Source organism: Dromiciops gliroides, chromosome 4 (assembly GCF_019393635.1).
Source record: "Dromiciops gliroides isolate mDroGli1 chromosome 4, mDroGli1.pri, whole genome shotgun sequence".
In the NCBI taxonomy this organism is placed as follows: Eukaryota; Metazoa; Chordata; class Mammalia; order Microbiotheria; family Microbiotheriidae; genus Dromiciops; species Dromiciops gliroides.
This window is the reverse complement of record NC_057864.1, coordinates 7229633-7249264: the sequence shown is the minus strand read 5'-3', so window position 1 is coordinate 7249264 and position 19632 is coordinate 7229633. Positions and strand designations below refer to the sequence as shown.

Sequence of the window (19632 nt, the reverse complement as noted above, 5' to 3'; positions counted from 1 at the left end):
ATGGAGGCCAGCTAGTTACTTGGGGACAATAAAATAAATGTCACAAATGGGTGATTGACCAAAGAATATCATAGCATGGTGTGGCTCCAATGAATCAACCATAGTGTTGTGAGATGTTGGAGAGAACAATCTTTGGCATATCCCTGTCATCAAGGATGGCTTCATTGATGAGATAGGATTTGGACTGGTTCTCCAAGGTAAGAGGTGGACAAATGACGAGGAAGGTGGAAGGCTTTCTAGGTGGGATAAATAGTCTGAAGAAAGACAGGGGGATGGGAGCAGAATGTGAACTTGGTAGCCATACCCCAGGCCATTTATTTCAGTTCGTCATGGACCAAACATTCCTGCAACAACATCCCTCTTTTGGAAGACCTGCTGTGATGGAGAATCTGTTTTCTTTTGGAGCTGCCTATTCCACTTGTAGTTAGTTCTGATGTGAGGAAAATCCTCTCTCCATCCCCTATTTGCATCAAGCATAGTTCTCCTGGTTGTGTTTTCTGGGGCCAGGCAGAAAGAAAAGGCTACTTCTAATTCAAATTCTAGTACACTACTATTGTGACTTGCCTAAGTCTTCTCTAGGCTAATAGTCTCCATTTTTTTCAAGTAACTCAAATATGACATGATCTGAAGGTCTTGCACCATCCTGCTACCTTCTTATGTATATTCTTCAGCTCAACAACAACCTTACAAAATGTGTTTATGAGAACTGAACACAATATAATAGATGTGACAATCAGCAGCTTAAGTCACTGTCTAGTACAGTGTAGTAGATTTAAAGTTGAATTTTATGTTCAAATCCTTCCTCAGACACTTGCCAGCTATGTGACCCTGCACAAGTCACTGAACCTCTCAGACTCTTTCCTCATCTATAAAATAGGGAATGATAATCGGGGTTGCTGTGACTATATATATATATATATATATAATTTATATCTATCTATATGTATATGTATATCTATAAGTGCTTTAAGACTAAATAGTAGTAGAAGAAAATTAAATCATTTGCAAAATTGTCAATCACACCATCATCACCTTGATGAGGCCATGGGCACATCACTGGATCTCTAAGCTCCTCTTACCTCATCCATTACTGTGTATGCTAATATTGGCAAGATTGACCTCACAGGTATGATAAAGTGAGATGTTTCATATAAACTGCTTTGTAAAATTGAGGATTTGCTTTGCTGTTCTCATTGGTAAATTATTACTTTAAAAAAAAAAAAAGAATATCTTAGACCTAGTTCAGGTTCCTGGGTCACTCCACTGTGGAGCACTCACAGGATACTTGTACCATCCTTTCATGACTATAAAACGCTCTCTTCCTAAAACCTGTCAAAGTGCTTAGAAGCAGTCTCACTCTCTTTGGTTTTCAGATGAGGAATATCAGATTGAAAATAATTAGGTGACTTGTCTATGGTCACATTTACAGTTCCACTCACAGCCAGGATTCAGTCAGATCTCCCTTTACTTGAGGTCCAACACAATTGCCCATGATTCCTGTTGAGTCTCAAAAGGCACAATCTGTGGGCTGCAGGGGCAGTGGAGTGAGACTGGGGTGATGAGCTCATGTTGGAGTGTGCCAGATGAAGAGCTCGGATCAGGCGGTGAACCAGGGCCAGTGGCTCTCTTGGGATATCAGAATGCTAAACCAGGTAGGGACTGGGGAGAGGCAATCAATATGGAGAAGGGCGTGTTTCCATGAAAAGGTCCTTGAAGGGAGCTAAGATTAGCATCTAGGACTACAGACCAAAACAGAGGAATACAAATTTGGGAATTTAAGTAAATGGGCCAAGCTTGGCATCCACTGAGCCAAAGGAAACAGGAAGGTATAGGCCAAAAGTAGCTGAGTATAATGTATAAGCCCAGGAATTCATGTCTAACATGGTCCTGAAAAAACTTGATCCAGCTGGACAGTGGACAGTGCAATCCAGGAGTGCAGGCATTTGGGGGAAAGGGGAGCTCAAGGGCAAACTTGAAAGAAAGAAGTGACCCAGGCATAGCAATTGGGCAGAAGACACTACAGAGGGACAGACAACAGGGAAGAGGCCAGCTGGCTGGACTGTGGCCGCTGGAGGGGAGCCTAATGGAAGGGAGATTTGGCATTCTTTCACTCTATTCAGTCAACAAGCATTTATTGGGAGTTTTCTATATGTCGGTCACTGTACAAAATGTGGTAGACACAAAGAAAGGCAAAAGCGGTCTCCCTGCCTTCAGGGGGCCTACGTTCAAATGCGGGAGATAACACGCAAAAAACCAGAATGGATTTCCAAGATAAATGCAGGCTAAAAGTGAAAAGGAACCTTAAAGCAAAGACACAAGTGGCAGAGGGGATTGGCTGGGATAGGCATCCTGCAGAAGGCAGGTTTTTGAACTGAATCTTTGGGAGGGCCCAGGAAGCCTGGACACCCAGCCAGTAACAGTCCTCGAGTCAGGAGCCTGGGCCCAAGCAGCAGCAAAGCTGGCGTTTCTGAGTGATGGGGAATAAAAGGGGAGGGGGGTGGGCTGCAGGGGAAGGGAGCTGTCAGGGAAGGGTCTGAAATGATGAACCAGGTCTGTATTTGACCTTGGGAGCAGGAGGGAGGGGCTGTACTTTATTGAATAGGGTGGGTGAGTTGGTCACACTTTAGGAAGTTCTCTTTGGCAGACAAACAGAGGATATATCAGGATGAGAAGAGGCCTGAGGCAGGAAGACCAACCAGAAGCAATCGCCACAGTCCGTGCATTAGGTGATTAGGGTTTATGCCAAGGTGGTAACTTTATGAGCAAAGACAACATGATGTATATGAGAGATGTGGTGGTGGTACAATAGATAGAAAGTTGGGCCTGGTATAAGGAAGATCTGAGTTCAAATCCAGCCTTAGACTTTCATAGGCTGTGTGTGTCTGGGCAAGTCACTTAACTGCTGTTTTCTCGATTTCTTCATCTGTAAAATGGAAATGATAGTAACATCTATCCCCCCAGGTTGTTGTGAGGATCGACTGAGATAATAGTTGTAAAGTGATTAATACAGTGCACGGCATATAGTAAACACTATGGAGATGTTAAATATCATTTTTAATTTTTATTATTAGGTAGAAATGACAAGATGTATCAACAGATGTGGGATGAATAGAAGGGGGGAGTTGAGGGTGATATCAAGTCTCTGTATAACTCAGAAGATGACAATTCTCTACAGGGAAGTTCAAAAGAGGAGATTGGGAGTTGGTTTGTATCTTCACTGCTTAGTACAGTGCTTAACACATAGTAAGCACTTATTAAATGCCTACTGACGGACTGGGGGGCTGGGAGAGATGATGGACATGCTGAGGTGGAGATATCTATAGGAGGTTATAAAGAATGGTCTTGTGGCAGGGAGGGCCCAGTTTAAATTATGTAATAAATGTATTCATTTATTCAAAGAGCAATTCTAATGTACCTAATATGCACAAAATGCTACCTTTGATACTAAGGGACCACAAGGGTGAACAACACGGCATTGTTTTTAACCTCAAGCAAGAGGAATGAAGCATGTAGAGAGGGCTCAAAAGAAGAAATTTTGGTTTTAATAACACACCAACTTCTACAAACAAGTGGTTACTACCTACTCTTTTCTCAGGGCCCATGGATGAGATGGGATTATGGTGTTAGAGCTGGAAAGGAGCAGACCAGACCATGATGCCCCTTCTCTGAGGGACTGCAAGGAGGAATAAGGGCTTGGAGAAGTCAAGTGGGACTTCTGATTCTTTAGTCAATAGTTGGGCATTACTCATTCTTGGGCAGAAATGAAGCGGATGAATGAAAAAACCAAAACCCATGATTGTATGTCTGGCATTGTGCTAAGTATAAGAGATATGAATGCAAAAACAAACAAAAAGAAACACACAAAAAGCAAGATAATCTCCTGCCCTAGAGGAGGTTATATTTTAACTAGGAAGCACAATGGCTGTAGAAGATTCGTGGCCAGAGAAGGATGGTTTAGACAGAGAAATCACAAGAACAGGAAGTGGCATCATATAACAACTGAATGTCATGTACTATCAATGGCATTTTAGAATGAGGAAGCCCACTGAGAGACTAGATAATATTTTAGAAAAAAAAGAGAAAAGGGACACAATTTTATAAGAAACAAAATCCAATAAAAACATCCAATGTAATTTTCAAAATGGAAAATCTTTTGTGACAAAATGGGTCAATTGATGAAGAATGAATGAGATGGCCTTTGTGATGGAGATGAGTCAGGGTACCTAAAGGCATATTTCTGAATTCTGAAAGAATGATTTTTGTAAAGGGAATAAACACAGGGCATAGAGTCACAGGCTGGGGAAAAACAAGACCAAAACCAAAAATGAAAATGAAAACCAAAACCAAAACCAAACTCCCTCATCCCCACAAAAAATCACCTTGCCTTACTAAATTGTAAAAGTGTTAGCCATTGATTACAGGTTTGCCCTCTGGGATCAACCAGAAGAAAATTAAACCCTCTCCCACATGTCAGACCTTCATCTTTTGGAAGATAATTATCTTGTCCACCTCAGTCTTCTCCAGGCTAAACATCTCCAATTCTTTCCATCACTTCTCCTATGTAACAAACTCAACACCTAACTTTATTATGGTTGCCCTCTATTAGATGCATTCCAGATTATCAATGCCCTGCTTAAATTCGGATGCCCAGAATTGAGCACAATAGTCTATAAAAGCCCAGATCAAGACAGAGAACAGCAAGATGATGACCTCCATAGACCTGGTTTGGACACATTTGTCAAAGATGCATGGGAATTCAAAGACTATTGGAAGTCAATGAGTATATATCCATGTATATTCATTGACTTCCAATAGTCCATGTCTGCAATACTGTCCATCAGCACAAAGCAGAGTCTTATTAAAGATATGTGGACATTTATATCCTTCTCATTTTCCTTTATATCTAGGGCAATTCACAGACTAAAGCATGCTGTTTTTTAAAAATTATTTTTATTTTTTAGCATGCTATTTTTTACTTACTTTCATTTTTTCTTTTATTCAAGTTTTTTTTTGTACAAAATGTCTAATATGGTAATAATGTTTTACATAATTGCACATGTATAACCCATATCTGATTGCTTACCACCTCAGGGAAGGGGGAGGGGAGGGAGGGAAAGAGGGATCGAATTTGGAATTCAAAACTATAAATGAAAATTTTTATTATTAAAAAAAGAAATGTATGGACCACATCCAATTGAAGCCAAACCAATCCACCTAAGAAGTATTTATCGAACACTTATTGTATCAGACATTGGCATGGATGAAGAGGATAGAGTGATGGAATGAAAAATAGTCTCTGCCCTCATTAAAAAAAAATGCCCTGTTATTAGACGGCACACAGAGGAATATCCTTGGTATGTTGATAAAAGATAGAGAGTTAACAACTAGGGGAATGAGGAAGGGCCACCAATAGGAGGTAAGTCAGTTGGTCATTAAGCATTTATTAAGTGTCTACCATGTGTCAGGCACTGTGCTAAGCACTGGGAATAAAAATCAAGGCAAAAGACAAAGGAAAGAAGACAACAACGAATAGTCCCTGCCTTCTGGTAGCTCAGAGAATAGTGGTGGAGATTATGTGCACATATCTATGAACAAACAAGATGGTGCAAGAGTACATTCTTGGTATGAAGGGAAAGTGTCAAGAACTTGGCAACAGGAAATGGGATGTTGAGTTCAAAGTAAGGAAGTAAGCCAGTTGGACTAGAACATGGATTATATGAAGGATAGTCATTAAAAAAAGCCTGGCAAATGAGGTTGGAGCCAAATTTTATGGATCTTATAATATGTCCTAGAGGTAAAGGGGAACAACTGAAGGCTCTTGAGGAAGGCAGTGCTGCAGTCCCCCTCGTGCTCTTGTAAACTTTACTTTGGCACTGATGCAGTGGCTGGATTGGAAAGTCATATAAAAATGTAACCAAGGGTTTATGTGGGGACTTTTCATCTGGGGCCCAAATATAATAGAATAAGGGTGTTATCTCCAAATGGGTTAGGACACCGATCCCAATTGTTTGCAATTTTTATGAAATAACACAAAGAATGTTTTAAAAAATGATCTCAACAGTCTCAAATAGCTAAATTACTTCAGAGTGAATTTATAGCTAATGAATCTCACCAACTATTTCACATAGAGATTATATATCGCTCTATTGGAGCACAGAGAGAATGAGAAAAGTCCCACCATCCTGTAGAGATACTTGATTATCCAAAAGAAGAGCCGTAGAAAACAAAGGGGAAAATTGGATTTCAGAGATGATGGAGTTTGAGAGAAGACATTGATTTTCCTCACTGGTATATTGGCAGAATTTACCAGAAAAGGTAGAAGACTAGAATGCATGGATTGACAAAGATGTTTATTGTTGTTGTTGAGATATACCTTGTTTGTTTTCTCATTTTTCTGTGTTGGATTAGTGATCGCTTTGGTGGAGATGGTAGTAAACTGCACTTATCATAAGAAAGGGACACTCTTAAACATCAACTCAAATGTTTTTTATTTATTTAGTATCCAGGAAGTCATTTAATCTCTCTAAGCCTCAGATTCTGCATCTGTGAAATGGATGCATTAACACCTGTAGCACTTAACATAGGGTTATTACAGAAGTTAGATGAGATGATAGTTAAATGCTGACATAAATGTGAGTTGTTGTTATTTCCTTCTTCTTAGAGAAGCAATAGGTCTTGCTTGTAACCCAAAAGACCTGACTTCGAATCCTACTCCATCCTCTTCCTAGCTTTGTGATCCTGGACAAATCCATTTCTTATCACAGAACTTTAGAGTTTGAAGAGACCCAAATGTTTGCTATTCTGCTTTTATTCTTTGCTATTCAATGTTCTGTAGATAACTGCCCAGATGAATAAAATGACCCTCCTGCAATTGACTCAAAGTCTGGTGATAGGAACTCATTTTCTGTTATTCTCATGAAAAGTATATTCAGGATTAAACTGGGAGTGAACATCATGACATGGAGGCAAGGAATGTTGCCAGATGGGCTCAGTCTCTTCTCCTCCATCAGAGAAGATGGATATTCTCTGTGACTTCTTCTCTTTAGAACATCATTTTAAAATTTTCATTGATCAGTTTTATGTTTGCCATATTATCATCATCCTGATCTCAGATTTTTAGAGGATCCAAATGGAAATGTTCCACTACAAGACTCAATATTTATAATCTTCTTTCATAGTTTGTGCTCAGTAGTCTACTATGCAAGTGAATGAAATTGCTATCTTTGTTAAATATAAGCTCTGCTTCTAACAGTATACTACCCCACCTCCTGCTCCTCCTTATGAGTTAATATTTTGGGAGTACTTTACAAAGCACTTTGCACATATGATCACCTTTGATCATTGTAATAACCCAGGGAAGTAGGTAATAATAATAGCTCCATTTTAACAGAAGAGGAAACTGAGGCAGAGTGGTTAATTGGCCTACCTAAAATCATGCAGCTAGCACTGTCTCAGGCAGGATTTAAATTTGGGTATTGCTGACTCTAATTTCAGAAAACTATTGATGACATTAGATTCTGCTCATTAGATGATGAGCAGTGAGGGAAAAGATGATCTTTGGCCTTTCCTTGTACCCCCAGAACTTAGCCCATTGTCTGGTACATTTCTGTTTTTCAATTGTGTCAAACTCTCCATGACCCTATATGGGCTTTTCTTGGCAAAGATATTGGAGTCATTTGTCATGTCCTTCTCTAACTCATTTTACATATGAGGAAGATGAGGCAAACAGGGTGAAATGTCTTGCTCAGAGTCACACAGCTAGAAAGTATGTGAGGCTGGATTTGAACTCAGGCCTTCCTGACTCCAGGCCTAGTTCTTTTTCTACTGAGCCACCCAGCTGCCTGGAACATAGTGGATATTTAAAAAAAAAGGCTTACTGACTACAGGATCCAGCTGCCTATCATTATTGTGCTTATAATTGTCATTACTATTGTTCATGGCAATGTCACTAAGGAAGGAAGAAGGCCCATTTTTATAGAAATCCATTTCTTGCATTTATTACTAATGTGTGGAATGCTCTATAGGATAAAGCACACAATATTTATTTCTACAAGCTACTGTTTAGTGCCCCTATCCTATTACAGAGAGAGAGAGAGACAGACAGACACAGAGAGAGACAGAAACAGAGAGAGAGACAGAGAGAGAGACAGAGAAATAGAGACAGAGAGTATAGGGTTTTCTAGTTTTACAAAGAGAGAACTAGACCTTTTCTGTGTCTACTAGACAAGAAAGCTGGAGGAATTTTGTTAATTAAAGTTAACATTTTTGGTAAGGGTGATGGGAATAGAAAAGAAAAATCAACTCTTCTTTCTGGGTACAGAAGAAAATTGCCTTGTGATTTCATTAGAAAACTCAGTATTTCATGGCTCCACATAACTGGGTAGAGCCCAATTGGAGTTGCCCCAAACAATCATTAAAGCAGTATTCTTCTGAGAATACAACACTGACATATCGTCTTCATATACAGCATGTCCTCGGTAGTGTCCCCTTTTTGAAAAATAATCATAAAATATCAACTGATATCAAGTTTTCTGGACAAAGTTTGAGGTTTTCTAGTAATAAAAGAGAAACAAAGTAGACTAGTGGACAGTGCATAGTGGCTGACTATGGCACCTCTGCCACATACTGGTTGCCAGTCAGCCAAGGAATATTTATCAAGCACCTGTTACATGCCAGGCACTAGACTAAGTGCTAGGTATGCATCAAAAGGACAAAAAAACATGGTCCCTGCTCTTTAGGAGCAGCTAGGTGGTGAAGTGGATAGAGCAATGGGCTTTGAATCAGGGCAATTTATCATACTGACTTCAAATCTGGCCTCAGATACTTACTACCTTTGTGACCCTTGGCAAGTCATTTGACCTAATTTGCCTCAGTTTCCACATTTATAAAATGAGCTGGAGAAAGAAATGGCAAAACCACTCCAGTGTCTCTGCCAAGAAAACCCCACCTGGGGTCATGAAGAGTCAGAAACAATGGGAACAACTCGACCACAAGAAGCTCTTGAGAAGTATATAATCTAAGAGGAGAGACAACATGAAAACAATTCTTTGCCATCAGGATACAGACAAGACAACTCAGAGATAACCAATAAAAGGAAGGCACTGACTCCAGCATGGATTTTGGAAAGGCTTCTTGTTGAAAGCTCAGCGTTAGCTGGAATGTGAAGGAAGTTGAGAGCCAGAGAGGAGCAAGGGGAGCATTCCAAGCATGGGGGATGGTGAGCTAACAATGCAGGTGGGAGACAGGATGTTTTGGTAAGAGGCAGGAGTCCCTATGGCACAGAGTCCAGGGAGGAGGCAACCAGGGGACAGAAGGCTGGAAAGGTGGCACAGGGCCCTTTGGTGAAGATCTTTGAACACTAACCCAAGAGGTTAGATGTGATCCTGGAGGTAATAGGGAGCCACTGGAGTCTGGTGAACAATAGGGTGAGAGGGTCAGCCCTGAACTTTAGGTCATTGAGGGGAGACTGGACTGGACTGGGGGGAGATGCATAGGGAGGTGACCAACACGTTATTGAGGTTGTCCAGGCATGAAATAATAAGGGCCTGAACTGGGATTATGGCAGGTCAATGGGGAAAAGGGAAAATATAGGAGAGATGTTAAAAAGCTGAAATCCATAGGACCAGATCATCAGGGGTCAGAACACAACACTGGATATTTCCCACGTACACTATTAGTGCTCTTGGAACTTTGCACAGGCTAAATTTCAGAGAAATTATTAACCATCAGATGAGGAATTTCCCCACCAGCAACTCCTTCCACCAATGAAATCACAGGTCCAATCCCTATCCCTATTCAAGTTGTAAGAAATTTGAATAGATCGTGTCTGGGACAATCTTAGAAATACAGAAAACTAACATCCTCACTAGTTAAAAGTTCTTAGATTCCATTGGTATTCCATTGAATTTCAGCATCGAATTTGAATTTGCCATGGCTCATGTTTTGTATTGAGTATCCTTGTTTGGTCAATATTTTTACACGGCAAAATCTTTCCACGTGATATTTTTTCACATGCAATTTTAAGTCCGAAAAGTCAGAGAAATCTGATTTTAAGAAATCGTTAGCTGTTTAGTGTTTGTTGGTTATAGCTGCCTCCAACTAGTTAGTAGGAATTGATTTGTTGCTCAAGATCTGCTGATTTTAGAAGAAAAGAAGCTGATTTTTATGTCTGTCCCTTCCCAAAGATGTATCACATTTGTATTACTGAAAAGGCCTACTCTTGTGCTAGCAGATGTAACTAACATCTCTAACCCCTCCGCATTAATGTGTGCAATTGAATCTTCCCTTTATGTTCATTTCACGTTGAAACCCACAGCCGATTCATAGACTACACTGCATTAGGGCATTGATTTTATGGCTTGGGAGGTTGAATCTGGATTTAAAGGGCAGCTGAATCTTCATTTTAATACTCACTTGCTTTGCAAAGGCTCCTGCCCTTTGAAAAGGGGAAAAAAATAATGCTTTAGCTGAAAATGATGATGGATCTGTTTAGGCTCAAAGGGCATCAGGAAGCCTATCTTATTATATTCCTTTTGTTTCCATGGTCCTCTTTAATAGGACAAGAGAGCAGATGGGCACTAGTGAGCCACTATTTGCTTAGATAATGAACACCATTCAAATGCATTATGCTACAACAAAAAACAACAGCAACAACAGCTATTATTGCTGCTGCTTTTGGTGCTACTACTGATACTTCTACTAGCAACAAGGATACAGTGTCTTAAGTTTTACAAGGAATTTACATCTGCATTTCTGACACATTTTAGCACATTTCCTATCCTCTGCTTGCCTAGTTCCACTTTCTTCTTTGTTACTCTCCCCTCCCACATTTTTATTAAAATTGCAAATGTCTCTTACACATATTCAGTGGAAATATAGCAAAGCTGGCTCAATATATTATTTATTCTGCAGCTTGACATCACACTCAGTCCCAAAGAGCCAAAGGCTTTACTGAACTTTTAAAGAGAATAAAAATAATATCAGTCAGTAGCATAATGGAGGAAATGAGAAGAGAAATCAAAAAGAGGTACTTACAGGAAAGGAGAGAAAGGATTGTTGAATTTAATAGAGTGACTTGATGAAAATGGACTCACACCGGATCTCACATTCTTCCTTCCATGATATGTTTTTGTGCTAGCAGGTAATGATCAATTTTTTTGGTGAGTACAAGTCAAACATTCTATAAAAAGTATGCTTTTATAGTCCTTTGCCTTCTTAAGAGAGGACTTGAATCACACAGTGTATAGAAAAGATTCAGATCAAACCAAGTCTGGGAGTTGGGGAGATCTGGGGTTGAAGAGAGCTTTATTATTAAAAATGATCATGTTATAGTTTATATTTTTATTACATCAAAAGGAAGAAAAGAAGAAAATAATAAAGGATGGTGGATCAAGGTAGGCAAGTAATAGCTGTGTGATCTTAGTAAAGTCAATTAATTTACCTGAGCCTTAGTTTCCAAATCTGTAAAATGGATATATTTATAATAGCATGTACCTTTTTAGGGTCACTTGTAATATTCAAAAGAGTTAATCTCTATAAAGTCTTTGGAAACCTTAAAGTTCTATTTATTTGTTATTTCTTCTTATTATTATTCTTCTCATTTATTTAATGAATTTAACGAGTCCCCTATTTTAGTCATTCTCCTCCTCATCACTCAGCTCATTTTGAATTTCTTAAGCAGGTTCATATGGAAGCAACCTAAGGATTAGTCCTGACTGTTACACTGCATTTTTTTTTTTGGTGGGGCAGTGAGGGTTAAGTGATTTGCTGAGTGTCACACAGCTAGTAAGTGACAAGTGTCTGAAGCCAAATTTGAACTCAGGTCCTCCTGAATCCAGGGCTGGTGCTTTATCCACCGCACCACCTAGATAACCCTTATGCTGTAATTTTTTAATTGAACAGATTAATAAAATGATTTTATTTTGTAATTGGATAAAATATGAGTATTTGAGGTTATTTTCTGCACATGTCCTAATGGATCTTTAGTAAAAGTTTTGGTTCATAAAGGATCACAGTGATATCATGCTGCTTGTCCTCTTCCCAAATGTTTGCAATTTCTTCCAAAAGAACCCCCAATTTTTAAAGATTTCGTTCTATGTAATTTGGACATTATAATTTCAGTACTGTGATAGCTATTAAAAGCAATATTTTAAACTTTGATTATGGATTAATGTTATATCCAAGCAGTCATCAATAATAATCCTGTGTCATAATGCTATAACTTCAGAAGAGGATTTTGTTTTCTTTTGTTTTTCAGAATTTTCAAAGATGTTTGGGGGTTTGTAAGTGTAGCATGAGAATTTCGCTTCTGACATGTATTAAAGCTGAGTGGCCATGTCTTTTAACAGTCCTAATAGATGATACATTTTTGCAATGTTCAGGAATATATTACCGTGTCCATCATTTCACTGCATAATACATATTGATCAATAAGTTTAGAGTTTTCTGGAATTTCTAGAATCTTTGTTATTATATTGTTACTTGAGGTCATGTGGATATCACCCATGGAGAGTTTTTTTCATTAATTTTTTTATTTTTTTAGTGAGGCAATTGGGGTTAAGTGACTTGCCCAGGGTCACACAGCTAGTAAGTGTTAAGTGTCTGAGGCTGGATTTGAACTCAGGTACTCCTGACTCCAGGGCCGGTGCTCTATCCACTGCGCCATCTAGCTGCCCCTTTTTCATTAATTTTTGACTCAGCTATTTCATAGGCTCTGCTTAGAGATAAACTACTTCCAATGATATTCAACAAATCCAGAGGTAGATATATGTCAGTTTTTTCCCATAGTTTTGGGAAGTGAAATCTGTTCATTCCAAAAACATTTTCTATTCTGAATTTTAAACTATTTTTTATGTGTTCTGATATATCTATTGATTTTCCTTTTGGATGAGAAAATATTGATCATTCTATGATTGTATTCACATAACAAGTCCTGTGTTTTTGTTTTTTACCATTGTATGAAATTTTACACTGATACATTCTAGACCTGTTATTCATTTTAGCATGGCAAAAATACATACTGACAGTATTATGTAGGTGCTATTGCTATAAATGCATTCTTCTCTTTAAACATTGACTTCAGGATGCCAGTCAGTCTCTTTACATTTGAATGTCTTTCACAGTTTCATGCTCAATGTGTTTTGCCTCAAGAATACCACAGAATTTGTATTTGTAATCTTCATATTGTTAAAGGTTAAAATTCTAGCAAGTCTGTCTAAAATATCTAATGAGTGGTCGCCAATAAATTATAAGCTTCAGCAAGAGTTAGACTTTTAAGCATTTATTAAGGAGAATAAGAATTTGGTAAAGAGAGAGAGAAAGGCCTAGATTTCTATCTATTAAAGGGAGAGCACATTTTTAGCTCCCTTCTCTGCCAGCGTCCTCAGGAAAGAGCCCCAGAGTCAGCGCCAGTCTCTTCCTTCCTCCTCCCACTAGTCCGCGTCACTTCCTCCCACCAAAGAAAAGGCTCCTGGTCTTGCCCTCAAGGACCTTCGCTTCATGGGCAGAACTCTTCTACAGTAAGTATCCAGCAGGTGGCATCATTCCAATCGTTACAATATAATTTTCCTCTAGACTGAAGCTCAAAGTCTTCAGTCTCTATTACTAAAATGTTAAAAATGTTTTATATCCATACACTTTCAGTAGTATTTTAATGTCCCTGGGAAATGTTTCCATGGAATGAAATAACTGTTTAATGTTCTTTCCCATGGAGTAGTATAATTCAAAACTTAACATACACATCAAGTCATGAATATATATTTCCCCAAGGATCTTATGCTTTTAATTTTCTATGGGATTGGGAGGAGAAATTTGGGCTGAGAGGGATCACAGTATTCTGTACTGGTAGGGGACTTTGGGCTAAAGACTGAGCTTTGACTTACATTTAGTGTCCGTATGCATAGTGTAGATCCTAAATGAACAAAGGAGACAGAAGCAGATAGATTTAGACCCTTATTGGTGAAGGAGTCCCCATAGTAATGGCCCATGAAATCTTGAAATGTTAGAGTATTGAAATGTAAGACTGATATCTATTCAAATCAAATCAATCAGCATTTATTTGGAACCTACCAAACACCAGGCATTCTGCAAAATGCCAGAAGAACAAATAGAAAGAAATTCCTGCTCTCAATAAGTTCGTGTTCTAATGGGGGAAAAACATGAATACTATCTCCAGAGAGATAAACATAGTAGATGGGAAGAAATCTGGAAAAGGAAGCCATTATCAGAGAGGGAGAGGAAATAAGACTTCCTGAAGAAGAAAGTCTTTGAGCTGAATCTTCAAGGAAGCAAGAAGAATGAAGAGATGTAGGTAAGCAACATGGCAACCCAGGAGTGCAGGGAAAAGAGCGCAAAAGTTCCCAGATGGGACTATTTTGTCTGATGTGCATATTCCTTATGACAGCTTAACTGGCTTGTAGACTGTGGTAAAGAGAGAAGTATAAGGAGACTGGGGAGATAGAAAGATTTAGCTTGTGAAGGGTTTTAAGTGCCAAATTACTAGACTGTAAGCTTCTTGCAAACAGAGGTAATGTCTTCTGAAATCTTTCTATTTCCCCTATACTTGGCACAACACTCTGCACATAGTGAGTGCTTATTTAAATGTTGATTGAATTGAGTTTAATCTATTTGTTCCTCTCCATTGGACTCTGAATGATCTTTCTAAATGAGGTTATGCATTTCTATTCTAAAAAGAAAGAAAGAAAGAAAAAAAGAACATTTTCCATGTTTGACTGAAATACTTAGCTTCAGGCTTCCAAATGACATTGAAGAAGCTCCCAGCTGAACTTTTGTTAAATCCATACTACAAGTTAGCCAAGCAGCAGGTGAGTGTGTGTAGACAGAACCCAATGTCTAATTTTAGCTCATGGAGTGTCCCTTTAAATAATATACCTTAAATTATTTCTCAGTCAACCCCATTTAAACTGTGATGTTGTAGGAGGGATTTTTGGCCCAGGTCTTGGTGGGATTAGGTCAATAATTCAGGGAATCATTTATTAAGTACCTGTTCTGTGTTTGGCATAGAAGTGAAGTAGTTCTTGCTTTCAACAGGTTTATGTTTTAATGAGGGACACATAAATAATTATGCATATACGGAAGCCCTTTTGGCACTAATTGCCCAAACCCACTTGGGCCATGCCTTCAGAGGAAAAATGGATATTTTTTCTCCTGGATCCTAGGGATAATCCTTAGGAGATAATTTTCGGACATTATTGATTACAAGCCCCTATTGATATACTGCCTTTTGACAACCAGTTGATAGCCTCAATTGGTTTTTAACAAAGGCATTTACTTTCATTTTATAGTAAGAGCAATCAATTCAAAGCACTTCTCTGAAAAGGCTTACATATTCTCTCATGAATAAACTCAGCTCCTTTGGAAGGATGGTCTTAATGGGTACATTGTTAGTGAAGTACACAGAAAATGCATGAATGGCAAGTTATGTGTTTTATAGAATTAATTCACAACTGCTTGTGTTTTATGGCCTAGAAGTCCTTTCCTGACCTATAACTGACATTCTTCTATCTTTCAAGGAGTCAGACATCTTGAAACTGCCCATCTTCTTCAGCGACTATCTTTCCTTATCTGTTTGTCTTTTATTCTGGGCTGCATGTATTATCTCTTACTGGTTCATTTTCTCTAGTCTTAGCAGAATGTATTATCTGCTACCTTTCCAAAATTTCTAATGGCAAATGATGTTGGGGTTGGGGTGGGAGGCAGGACAAACAAATTCCTTCTCATAGGCTGGAATCCAATGTAACTCTCAAGTAAAGGTCCTCCACCATAAGACTGGTAAGTCAATTGCCTGGTACATAACTTGACAGAAATCTTTTTTATACGCAGCCCAAAAGAGAGTTCTAAGTTTTTCAGCTAATCAAAAAAGCATGTTACCTGGATGGTACCATCTTTTTCCATCTAGGTTTCAAAGCACTTTAAAAGGGGACTATTTTTGACATTAAAGATGCTGTTGAATTTGTTTTTCACTGACCTTTACTAAAGTCTTCCTCCTTTGAATCATAACTGTCTAGAGGTGACCCTAAATTCCTGAAAGCTAGGCCATTGATTACAGGGCTATACGATGAAGAACATTTCTGGCACCATTATGTACAATGTTCACCCCCAAAAGACAATTAGTTAGCTAGTTGATGCAACATTCAAGGCTTGGGTAAGAGGTGATGAGTTTCTTCAGGGAAAATGACTCATGGAAACCATCAAACTTGAAACTACCTGCATAATGTCAATCGGCATCAATGGAGGGAATCTCTACCCAGAGCAAAGCTCAAGCATTTGAAGTAATAAAATATATTCGTGTTGGTTCATTCCCTTCTTTTGTATTTAATATCTCCAGGGTGATGAAAACAAAGGCAAGCACATTTCCTTTTAAATATATAATATACAGTTCAATACCAAGTCCCTAGGTAGCTTATATTTTTTCTTCTTAGTTTGATCAGTGATACTACAGAGATTCATGATATTTCTTTTTACCATAATTAGACTAGGTAGCAAGGATTTTTAACAGGTAAATAGAACATGACAAAATTACATCTCAGAATTGAAAGGGACCCAAGGATAGTACATTTTGTACTGAAACAGAGGTCCTTCTCTATGATAACACCTGCAAGTGGCCATCCACTTAGCAAAGTGGCTGGTGCATGGTAAACACTCAATAAAGGCTTTGTTATCAATGTATTCATCCATCCATCCATCCATCTAGTCATTGAAGCCTTCTAAAGCCTGTTATTGAGGCACCTCATTTCACTTTTGGACAATTCTAATTGCCTGCCTTTCTACTCATTCATTCATTTATCCATTTAAAAATTTGTTTATTTTCTATTTTCACATACTACTTTTAGTATCTCTCAACTAAATATATCTACCAACAAGCACTTAAATCCCAATGATAAAGCAGTATGGATAAAAAGACAAATGTAAAAGCCCCTGCCCTCAAAGACTTCACATGGCGCTAGGGGATACAACAAGTAAACAATAGGAACATATAATCCATACAAAATACCACATCTCAGCATAGGAGGATCTGACATCTGCTCTCCCAGGGGAAGAACTCCTATAGAAGGTGAGCTTTTGGACAGGGTTGGAAGGAAACCAGGAATTCCAAGGACATGTGAGAAGAGCAAGAATTCCAAACACAGAAGGACAGAGACTACTGAGGCGAGGAGAAAAGATCTAGTGCTGTACTTGAGGAATAGCTTGATCATGGAGGGCAGAGAAGGATGTAGAGAACATGAATACTAGTGTCAGTCAGACTGAGAGTTGACCAGCCTGGAGAATCACTTCACCCCATGTAAAGTAACTGATAAGCCTCATTTTTGAAAGGTGAGAGCTCACATGACAATTGAATCAGTCAATTACAAAGGGGAATTACATACTAAAAAGTTCTAGAGGTCACTTAAAGGCATTTTCCTTAGATAGGACAGGTATTATGTTTGGATTGGTTGAGGGATTTCTTTACCCAGCTATGGATCTTATATGAAGTATCTGACTAGTTCCAAGCCTTAGAGACTGGCATGTCTGATCAGAAAGAGGGGAGAATGCCACTTCAGAGGAAACATCCCTTAGGAGAAGTAAAACCTTCTCAACCTCTGCCTGTTCAACTCCTCAGGAATTTCTGATTGTTCATTCCCCTTATGAGATGACAAACATTTATATACTTGGGGAAAATGCTTCCCATATCTTAGAGCAACCCTATGCCATGAGATAGTTTCTCAAAAGTGTCAATGTACTGTCCGTATGAGGAAAACTGATTGCATTTCAGTCAAATTCTGGAGAGCATCTGTACATTCACCTTTGCTAATGGGATTTTAGATGTGGAAGAAACCTTAGAGATCATTTAGTTCAACCTGGACCTCGATGGGACCCCCTCCTACAAAACCCAAGGCAGTGTGGCTTAGGGCCTAGAGCACTGGACTTGGAGTTAGGAAGACTTGGCTTAAGATCCCTCCCTAAACACTTCTTATAGCCCTGTGGTCCTGGACAAGTTACTTGTCCTCTCTGGCCCTCAGTCCCATCATTTATGAAATGAAGATGTTGTATGTACTCTGTGTCCTCTAAGCTTAGTTCGTGCAGCTCAAAACTATGATTCTATCATAAAACACTACAGAGAGGGAAGAGTTGAATTTAGAGTATAAATAATGGACTTTGATATGGAATGAGAACCACCTAGGTCATGCTCTCTTGACTGGTAAGTCAGTTAACATGAAAGCATGTGGCCCACTATCTAGATATCCTTAGATCTCAGACCTCCCTTCATATTCCATCCAACTGTTCATCCCAACCATCACATTGGCATTTTACCTATCATTGATCATTTACATACCATTCCCCCCCAGCCCCTTTCTACTTCTTGTTTTATGAACAGAAATCAAATGAACACTATCAATGCTTTGAAAAGGATGGATATCATTTTATTCTACATTATCAATTCCATTCATTATTTTTGAGATTTCCTCAATAAAAAGGCCCTCCCTTAGTCACCATTTCCTTTTTATGCATTATATCCAATAGTAGAATATAAGCTACTTGAGAGTAAGAGCAAGGGCTAGGGACTTGCTTTTGTATTTTTATACTTAGTCCTTAATAAATAAGTACATAATGTCCCCCCATGGCATATAATAAGTGCTTAATAATATTTTACTCATAATATAGGACTTCAGCAGGGGTTATCATAATCAATGAGTCAATCAACCAACCAATCAAAGAGCATTTATTAAGTGTCTATTATATACTAGATGGGGTATGCATGGGGCATACTAAGGAAAAAGAGAGAGTGTGGCTGTCTTCCAGGTGTTTACAATCTAGCTAGGAGAAGCAACATGTGTATATCTATATGCTTATGTAGATAAGCAAAATACATATGAACATAAAAATGTTTATAAAATTTACATTATATATACATATGTACATATGTAGATAGATGGCTAGGTAGAGCTTAAATAAACATGATGTGGTGATGAACTAACAACTAAGGATGGGAATCAGAAACTACTTCATGTAGAAATCTGCCTTTAAACAGAGCCTTGAAGGAATCTTGGGATTCTGAGAGATGGAGTAGAAAAATCTGGAAGAGATCATTAAGAAAATGTTTTGGCTGGATCACGAGGCAGTGTAGGAATGTAATGTGTAACAAGTCAGGAAAAGGAAAGTTGGGAAAAGTTTAGGAAGAATTTTCAACGTCAAAAATAGGGATTTCCTTTTGATCTTGTCGACAAAATGGAGCTGTTAGAGTTTATTGAGTCTGTCACAATCAGACTTTCCTGGAATGCTTTCCTTATTTCCACTTTGGCTTCCTTCAAGTCCCAGCTAAATCCTATGGGAAAATTGTCCCCTTTCTCATTAATTCTAGAGTTTTTCCTTCATTGATGATTTCCATTTTATCCTGTATATAACTTGTTTTTGTTTGTTTTGTACATAGATTTTTGCAAGCTCTCCCCCCCCCCCGCCTCTATCAGACTGTGAGCTCCTGGAGAGAAAGGAGTGTCTTTTACCACCCCCTGTTTTTGTAAAATCCCTAGCCCTTAGCCTAATGTCTGACACATAATAAGCATTTAATAAATATTTTTTTGACTATTGATTGATTTGGCAGCTTATCTGATAAGTGGGATGGATGAGAAGGAGGAG

General features: G+C 38.6%; 1 protein-coding gene across 1 annotated transcript in view; it reads right to left on the bottom strand.

Annotated features, from left to right (window-relative positions):
* The window catches only part of NEGR1 (neuronal growth regulator 1), an 884782-nt gene that overhangs the window by 178910 nt on the left and 686240 nt on the right, over nt 1-19632 (bottom strand). The window lies entirely within an intron of this gene.